General features: G+C 37.5%; 1 long non-coding RNA gene across 2 annotated transcripts; it reads left to right on the top strand.

Annotated features, from left to right (window-relative positions):
• The first annotated feature begins 55 nt into the window (after window positions 1-55).
• LOC108500915 lies at window positions 56-7,145 on the top strand. Of its 2 annotated transcripts, XR_001876056.1 has the most exons (4): window positions 56-329; window positions 1,428-1,531; window positions 1,711-1,870; window positions 6,987-7,145. It is a non-coding gene; the product is annotated as an uncharacterized LOC108500915 (long non-coding RNA). The 2 variants fall into 2 exon arrangements; XR_001876055.1 differs by lacking the exon at window positions 6,987-7,145 and having other exon boundaries at window positions 1,711-4,052.
• The last annotated feature ends 2,718 nt before the right edge of the window (window positions 7,146-9,863 follow it).

Genomic DNA, 9,863 nt, shown 5'->3' with positions numbered 1-9,863 from the left:
CGCAGCCCTCACAGCGCTGCGGGCGCGCGCCGCCCGCCCTCACGGGTCCCGGCGGCGTCGCCGGATCCCAGTTTGGTTTGCTGCTACCACGGGACAGGTTTTCTCTTTTCCAGTGCTGGAAAGGGACAGTTCACGTGTCTCGTTTTATCGTGGGAACACTACACCTGAGCCTTCCAAATGAATTCATCCCATGCCCGCTCCGGAGGGAAGAACAGTCCAGTCACCGTGCTGAGGAATGTAGTGCGCTGTGCAGGCTGCCCCCGCAGGGTGCCTGCCAGTGCTGACCCTGTCACTGCCACAGGCTGAGAACCGTTCTAACACAGAATAGAGTAAGGGATTAAGAAGAAAAACAAAAAGGGTGAAAGTCTTAACCTCTTCCAACGCTGCTTTCCTTCCACGGAGACTGTGCTCTCACAAGTTAAAAGACAACCTTCGTGTTATCTGTTCAGTCCCAAAAGTACAGTAGGGATATTGTCCTTGGGGGAAGAAGTATAGCAGACTGCGACATTTCTAGTTATTTCATTGGCATGATACATAAATCTAAGTGCTTAGTCTCTAGAATATTGGAAACACATTTTTTTTATATTAGCATGTACTTATCTCCCTATATATGGTGTTTTGACATTTATATGTATTAAACTAGTGTAAACTATTTATCATACTGAGATTTTGTCCCTCAGACCATATCTGATTTAACATGCCTTGCTAAATGCTGCTGGTAGGGTCAAATCATCCCATCACCAAATTCGAGTCTACAAACCTCTGGTTTTATTAGAAAATAAGTGTATACATAACAAATACATATATATAGACTTCCATACCTTCCATACCTCCCCTTCATTTGGGGATGTACTGCTTGATGCCATATTTCAAATAATCATAATTGATCCTGGGAGATGAACTGATTTTTTTTTTTTCTGGATGTAAACTCCAAACTCACTAGCCAAACCTGTTTGGTCTTTACATGTTGGTAGTGGTTTTTTTCATCTAACAATATTTAGTGTGTAAGTTATTAAGTCACTAACAAATCCAAATATAAACAAATATACTGAATTAGTGTTTATTTTCTGCATTGCTTATTTCTCAAGACTTCTCCTTTGCTAATTTATAGGAAAACAGCATGATCCTTCTGAACGTGAACAGAATTTTTTAATCTTTACTAGATGAAAACAATTTTAAAGCACAAAGAAGCATTTAAATAGTTTAATACTCTCTTTCAACAACAGTGTAGTGCATTTGACATTGTAAATTCATAAACATATAATTTTACTGTTTATAAATGGATCAGAAAACTTGTTCTGAGTTACATACAAGTTGCAATTTCTGTTTTAACTGGTATTCATTGGAAACTTTGAGGGTTGTTTGTGAGGGATAAATGAAGGTTGAGGTGCCTTTTTATACAATGTGGCTGTAATTTGGTTTCACAGATTTACAAACTTTGGTTAAAAAAACAAAGGAAACTGGAAGGAAAATGCAACTGATTCCATTTGGAAGACCAAAATCTGTGGAAAAAAAAGTTGAGGGATAATTGGTAAGTAAAAGCCAGGGAGGAAAAGCAACTGAATAAAAAATGGTTAATTCTACAAGAATGACAGATATATCTTGTAGCTTTTAAAAAGCATGAGTTGTGAATAATCCATTTCAAGGTGCAGGGGAATGCAAAATATACTAGATGATGTGTTACAGTACATGCATTTCCTGTCTTTCCAGAGTTGCTACCTTCTGACTAAGCTTCAAAATAAACTACAGTAATTTTCCTGTGAAGACTTCATTATATATGACAGTGTAATTCATCAAAGATTCTATTGCCTGGGATGAAAACACAGCGCCTCAGAGGAGTGCCAGTGCACGACATCCCGATGTGCAGCAGGTTCGTTACAGAGGCTCCTGGGCAGTAGCACAGCACCAGGCTCTCAGTTTGCTGTGTGGTGTGAAGTGCCATTCCAACAATTACCTATTATTGCTGCCCTCCATCTAGGGATTTTTTACATCTCCCATAACAATGGTGTGTTGGAGTTATGCACAGACCTTTTATATGAGTGGACATAATGTATTCCCACTGTTTTCAGAGACATCAAGAAGCTTCATGATGATCACAGGCTCTACAGCTGCAGCGATGTCTTACACAACATTAAATTATCTAGTGTATTGATTTGAAGGAAGGCTTGAATAGATCCAGGCCTTTTCTCTCCATAATGAGAAAGCAAACAACCACCCAGAATTTAAACAGTTTAGAATGAAAAGATAATCCAGCAACTCCATTGAAAGGTCTGGCTTACTAGGGCACTTCACTCAGAACTCTTTTATTTCAAACTACAGAGTAAGCAGCTGTTCAAAATGACAGCTATCTCAAAGTACTTGCAGATACTGCAAAATAGTCTGGAGTATCTTTTCTTTTCTTTTTTTTTTACTGTCTAGACACTCATTCCCACATTCAGTCACTGACTCACCTTGTCACCTTCAAAATAGGGATCTTTGTCACTTTAACCAGGCAGGTCTAAAAGATGTGCTGTGAAGAATAATTTTAAGTTCTGCACCTCTATAATACAGAGTTTAAATATTTATGTTCACATGCATCAGACTGACTGCACATACATAGTTCAGAAGTCTGTGTCCCAATGGCTGCAGTGGGCATGCCTGAGATTTCTGAATATATTGGCTTTTTATGTTTGGGGGGTATCCACAGGATGGGACAAACATTCAATATCCTCTGACTTCTTTCAAATTTGATCTTTTGGCAGCAAGGAGAACGTATCTGAAGAAACATGAATATATGGCTGGGCTGTGTAAATGATCTATCCGGCCAACCATCCATCCACTCATCTTAAGAGACCAAGAGGGAGAGGGACACTGCAGTTGTTTGAGGGCATATAATACAACCTCTGTTCTGTGCTCTGCCTTCTGCAGACTTAAAACCTATTTTGCTCTGTTGTACTGCTTACTGATGGCAAAATGAAATTAGCATGGTTCTGGAAAAATAACACCTAAAATGTGGGTTGGGTTAATACGTCATGTTTGAAGCAGGAGGGAGTGTCCTTTAACCAATAAAAAACTGCAGTAAATTGGTGTTCTAATTGTCTATGTACGATATAATTCCTGTTTAGAGTGCAAGCAAAAATGGTAAAAAACCAACAAGATTCCCTTTTTTATAAATAATCATAAAATTTTTAATTGGGTTGAATTTCATGCACGTAACATGCTGTATGTGCTACAGCATAACACAGAAATACTGGCTCTGTAGAATTTTTGCCTTTAGTAATCTGGCATTTTTCCTCAATTTCTCCTTCCTTTTAATTGCTGCCTGGGTATTACAGCCTTTGAACAGCTGAACAGCACTACAGATTATTTTGCTGAATCAACGTCCTAGAAAATATGCTTTATCATCATGATACGGACATTTGCTGATTATTGCACTGAACTTAAATATTAAAAGCTGCAGAAGTATTTTCAAGTTCTCCTTTCTCTTTCCTCACATCTGCAAGTATAGATTAAGGATGGTCATTATTTTTGTCCTTTAAAGTCAACAACTCTTTTTATCCTGATTTCATGCAGTATGTTGGTGTAAGAATAAGGTGACAGTGCCTATGTCCTTGTGTGAAGTCTAATTAATTTGTTTAATTAATTTGTTTCTGATGGAAATATTGAGATCTCTCGATGAAAACAATAATTTGTTTCCATCTTTGAGCAATAGTTTTACCATAAACACATAGTATCTTTTTCTTCAGTGCAGAATTTTTCTACTTTTATGTGTAGCTTGATTTTGTTCAATTAGTTGTGTGTAAGTATAATATAGCATCTGACATCTCTTTATTTAAATGTATCATTGCTTAATGTGGATTTTCAGGTTTGTCTACTGGGAGGGTTTAGGTTGTTGGGTTTTTTTTCCTTTCTTCCTATTTACCATGCAGTGATCAGTTTGCAAGTTTCATATTATACTAATCCGAATTTTCATGACATGGAAATTGTGGGCCCCTCAAAGTTATTCTTCTTTTTGTATTATTTTATATAAGTATGAATCTGATAAGACTCCACCAAATATATCATTGTTTGGAAATTGGCTTGGACTTTTATTGAGTTGTCCTGTGTCTGATGTTACTGATTCAAATGATAATTTGCAAGTAATTATTTAGATTGGAAGAAAGGAACTGAAAACCAACTCTGTAATTTACTTCATCGCGCCCCTTCAGTGCTGACTGTCCATCTGTTGATGGAGTTAGTTTACTGTAAGCAGTGCCAATCTGTAATATATGAAACCACCTGAATGCCATTGGCAACTTTTGCATTCTTGTTTACTAAAGCTGCTGTTATTATAAATGAATCTGAAAGTGACTGTGGGAACGCATTGCTATGGTAACTGTGATCCACAACAGCAGCTGCTTGCTTTTCATTGCTGTTGCATATATACATTAAAGCTGACAATGCCTCTTCATTCAATTTTAACATGTGTAACCTGAAAAAAAGACATCAGCATTCCAAAAGCTACACATCTTATGTCAAATGAAGCCAATCTATGAGTTAGGTTTATTTAGTCTTTTGGTTTCCGTCTTAGAGTTGTTGAAAACTATCTAAAACCTTAGCTTTAATATGATTTTGTGCCATGAGAAGGGGTAAAACAACAAAGGTTCTTCGATACTGTTTTGTCAAATTCAAAACATTAGAATATTTTCCACTAATTCAGTTCCAGAAAATGTCTTTGTTATCAATATTTATCAGTTTTTATAGTAATTATATTCAATAGTTATGAAGACATTTTCCTCCCTTGCCAGCCTTTCCAGGAGCAATCTGTAACTGGGGGTTCTGTTCCAGTTTTTAATGTCCCATATTCTAAGAACGAAAATCTGGTAGTTGTCCTCCAGTTCTACACTGTATTCTATTTTACATTTCAGAGATGTCTTTAGCTCTAAGCTATGCTGTTCTGCTGTGCCATGGAGATACTTCGTAAAAAATGTGTTTCTTGGGCCAGCGAGCAGAGGAAATACAAAGTGTGTCCCTCATGTCAGTAAGAGTAAAATAATCACATTAATCGTCTAAAAAATCTTATCAGAGAAGTGTTTGATGTTATCCCTCCTTCAAAGATGAGGAAAATAGAACACAGAGAGATTAAAAGTCAGATTGAAAACTCTATTATTACTTGTAGAAGTAGAGTTTTGCTTGTCATAGAAAAGGGTCAAAAGAATTAAAATCTTGCCTTACGGTTTGCCATGCTGGTCCTGTTATCAAAAAACCAAACAAACGATACGCTAGGAGTGGAAAAGACTCAGAAAAGAGCAGAAGGGTGATCAAAAATATAACTTCCTTACTAGGAGCCATTAAGTAAAATAGGATTGTTCAGTTTGAGAAAAAGATATTATGGAGGGATTAAACCCCCTACAAATTAAGGTGGTAGGATCCTCTTTCAGAGCAACGAGAGCTGCAATGGGTAATTGAGCTGTGGAACTCCTTGTGAAAGGGCACTGCAAATGAGCAGAGTTTCCATTGGTTCTAAGGAGCACTGGGCAGGTTCACAACAGAGAAGCACATTGGGACTGAGGACACAGAAAGTGTATCTGAGTTTGAAATTCCCAGAGCTGAAAAGGATTGCTCAGGGCCAAAAGGTCTCAATCAGTATTAGGTGAAAGTATGTGTGCATCCTATTCCTACTGCTTCCTAGGCATCCTTTCCATGGATACATTTAATGACAGGGTATTGGTCTACTTGGATATTTAGTTTGGGCCAGTAGGCTTGTCCTTCAGTGTCCATACCCCGTAAACAGCATCTCCTTTCAAAGTATAAAACAACTATAAGGTATTTAGTCTTACTATATTTGGTTTTCACACATGAAACAAATGCAAATATTTGAACATTGTTGGCAGATCAACTGTTTGACAGTAGGTCCATTATTATTCTGTTTATAAAACGTTGCATCTTCAAACGCTTCAACTTCAGTGTAAACTGAAGGGCTTAAACACTTTCTTTCACGTCCATTCATTGACATATTTTTTAAAACCTAATTGAAAGTGTGCTGCCACTGGGATGAAACTTTTAAAGGATGCAGAAGTTCTCTTAACTGCATTTTGATAACTTTCAAGAGTAGGAAGCATAATGTGAAATTACTGAACTTATTAAAATTAGGTAATACTGGAAGAAACAAACATTTGGTGACTCTAAAAGTCCTTACCACAGTAATAAGATGCAGAATTGGCTTCCACAAAAGACATTACATTTTTAATATGATTTCTTTTCTATTCCTTTATGTATACCACTTATGGTGCATTCATACCACCCCTGCAGCACACACACCCCATATCCCTGCTAGCAAAACCTTGCCACATAAACCCAATATAGAAATCTTCGAGGAAACTAAATATTTTGACTATGCTATACTTGCCAAACAATCTTAAAGCTTCACCTGGCAGATAAATAACTAATTAAAAGAGAAATTAAATAAATTTTACTGTCATTCAAAGTATGTGCTAGAACCATTTATGACAGCTAATGAAATAGTAGTAATGAGAAATATAAAACTAAATTTTAAACTACAGTAACAGGAATTAAGTTTTTGCAAGGAGAGTAAAATGCGAAGAATAACAACAGAACATACTGTTTGGCAATAAATGTGTTTAAAAATTAAGATTTGATATAGAAAAAATAGGACACATGTAGGAATTGGTAGATAAGTTCAAGCCTTATCATAGGCCTGCCAATATAACTGTGTCTTTAAGTAGAGGTTCTGTAATACACTGCAAACTATTGTAAATAATTATAGTCAAGGGACTGCATGAATAATTATAATCAAAGGACCTCGCCATTTTAAGAATATTTGCTTAGGAAGGGAAGTTCTGAAATTGGCATCTAATTAGAAAATGCTGCAGTCAAGATTAGATATTCAGAGTAAAGGATTAACCATTGGAAGTGTTACCATGATCCACTAGTAGCCTACATGCCCTTCACTAACAAAGGATACCTTTTTCTGTGGGGACTCTTCCCACCTTGTTTTCTCTGCTTAGATGACAACTGAAGTCGTGGACACCTCAGCTGTCAGAACTGCCCCAGTGCTCTGGACACACCAGTATGAATCCCTTACAGGTTCCAGTGTAAATGATAAATGAACCACTCACTTTAAACACAATTATATCTGGTAAGTGAGAGCATCAAGGAAGTATGGGTTAAAGCAACAAACAGTAGAGGGTTTTTTAAAAGGCTCTCTGAGTCTCTGAGAACAGGACTACTAAAGGGAATTGAGGTATTTTTCTTCTGCTTTAACACTAAGTGTGGGATAAAGCTTTGATTTCTGTGGAATGGAGGAAATCCACAAAAGGCAAAATGAGGCTTTTACATCTTACAATAGTGGATAAAACCAAACTACTTTCATTACTCTTTTATGAAAGAGTACACATAGAGACACAACCTGGAGAATAATAAACCACACCAGGATACAGTGATTTAAAAAAAATTGTAAGGGCCATGCTTTCAAAGAAAAGTCTGACCACATAAGAATTTAGCCCACCTCTTTCCCAAAAAATACAATTCAAAGAAGAATGTAATCTTTTTCTTAACTATTAAATATGTTATTTAGTCCAGAATCAGAACTATTACTATACAGGAGCTATGAAAAGTTCCACATTGTCCAGTGAGATGGATTAGTTTAGCCTAGGGACAAATGTCTCCAAAGTATTTGTCTAACAAAATAGAAACTTATCACTGGCAAGGAAATAATTCTCTAGAACAATTTTACTTTGTCTTATACAGGCAGATTTTTCTTTTTTCTTAGTCAAGCAACCACTGGGGATTTTTAAAAATTCAATAGAACAACCAAAATGTGTTGGAAGCAGAATTCTATTTCAATATTGCATGTTGTTTTACAAGTTCAGAAAAAAGTTTTGCTGAGAGGTGGAATATCCTGTGTCAGTCAGCACCTACAAAGTGTAGCCAATGACTGTTGGTTCACAGCTGACACCATGTCTGAGGAGGAAGGCACAGTTTGTTCCCATCTACCTGTAAAACCCCGCAGAGCCACTCCACTGCTGTCCCAAGGTCTTAATAACAAGTTGGTAATGAGTCTAGAAGGGCAGGACTGGGGCCACTTGAAAGTAGCTGAAAGCACCTCATGCTGGACGTGCTTTCATCAGGGAAAAGGACTAGGTGATCTGACTTCCTTTGAAACCCAAAATAATCTGCAATTCTGTGGGGTTTTTTCCAATTCACAATTGCAGAATAAACTGCTGTTTGATTAAGCAGTGGATTTAGCTTAATGAAAGGGTAACTGTCTGAAATTTAACTGTATGCAGTAAGACCCCAAGCTGTATGATTCAGTACTCCTTTCTGGTCTAGGAAACTACGAAGCTCAGGAAAATGCAACCCATCTTTTAATATTACAATAGTAGATATACCAGAAGTAGAAAAATGGATTCAATATATACAGTCATCTGCTCAACACTCTACTGAGGCTTTGTTGAGAAATAAATAACAAATTGCTGTCAAGTTGGCGTAACTTAAAAGCCAGTTCTAGCTAGTTTTTGCTTCAGTCAACAGTTTCACACATGGAAAACCATACAGTGCTTATTCTGCTTTGCAGATGGACATGATAACAAGGCCAAATGTTTGCAGACCTCCTAATAAGGATGACTAGTGTAAGGAGTGTCATGGTTAATCATGCCTCAGACCTTCAGGAAAGTTGATTATTTCCACACAACTGGATGTAGGTAGATCACAGCCACAGCAAATTCAGCTGAAAGGTTGGTGTTTACTGGCTACTCTGTATTAGGAGACAGTGTGCTTTTGGTCTGAAGTTTGACCTAAAGATCACAATCTGGAAATACATGATTTCTAGCAAGTAACCATGAAAATGAGTAGAGCTGGGTTTTTATTTAGCAATCCAAAGAAGCTTACTTTTAGGTATCTGAGGTCATAGGATTGAGCAGCAGTATTACAGAGTGCTGTCTGTAATACTGGCATGTCTTTCAAGTTCACAAATAATTCACATTTCAGAGCAAGTTTTGCAGCAGTCCATACTAATCACTGATACATCTCATATGAGGGACAGAAGAAAAAAGGAAATGGCCTCACCAAGCCAAAATATCAATAGATTCACCCTCTGATTCTGAAAACTCCTACAGAGACAAGGTCAGTTAAATTACATACTTTCTGTACTTTACTCCAGCTGACAATCTGCTGGTTATAATGCAAGAACACAAGGGCTCAAATAGATTTTCCTGCCATGCTGTACCATCTGGCACAGAGCAGTCTCACAAATGCTGCTTCCCCGCTCTGCTTCTGCAGATCTAGTGACGGGATAATTGTAAGCCCTGGCAGTTTTCAGCAGCAAAGTCAGCTTAATGCAATCTATCTGTAGGTATCAAAGTCACTTGCCAGATGCAAATGTTTCATGGTCCAAAGTTAAAGATGTAACTATATTTCCAGGCAGAAAATAAATCTCCAACATTGGAAGCACCTTTGAAACTGTAGCAGGATTAAAACAAAAAGTAGGGATTATATCTGGGACTGGTTGGTAAATTGATGCTTAATGGAATAATGCATTAGGTAGCAAATGAGTTATTTCACTGTTATGGGCCCAGATTGTGATCTTATTTCCTCAGATGCAAGAGAGATGAGAATCTGCTTTTAATAAGTGAAGCAGTAACAGAATGAACCATCCTGCAGTCTCATGCTGAAGTGTTCCCCAGCAGCACTGTCAGTACATCTCAGTGCTGAGGCAGGAATGCGTGTCTGTCTAACTTGGATTTCATAGCATTCAGAATGATGCTACAGTGTGTGGTAATGCTGGGATGCTGCACAGATGGGCACTGTCATAAAATTCCTCTTTCATTTGTGATTCAACTCAGAATCCAACCTTAGGTCTTCAGCAGGGACAGGAGAGAAAACCA

The sequence above is a fragment of the Lepidothrix coronata genome, unplaced genomic scaffold, assembly GCF_001604755.1.
Source record: "Lepidothrix coronata isolate B3197 unplaced genomic scaffold, Lepidothrix_coronata-1.0 Scaffold97, whole genome shotgun sequence".
NCBI classification, from domain to species: domain Eukaryota; kingdom Metazoa; phylum Chordata; class Aves; order Passeriformes; family Pipridae; genus Lepidothrix; species Lepidothrix coronata.
Note: the sequence above shows the minus strand (reverse complement) of the source record. Positions and strands in the feature narration are given on the sequence as shown.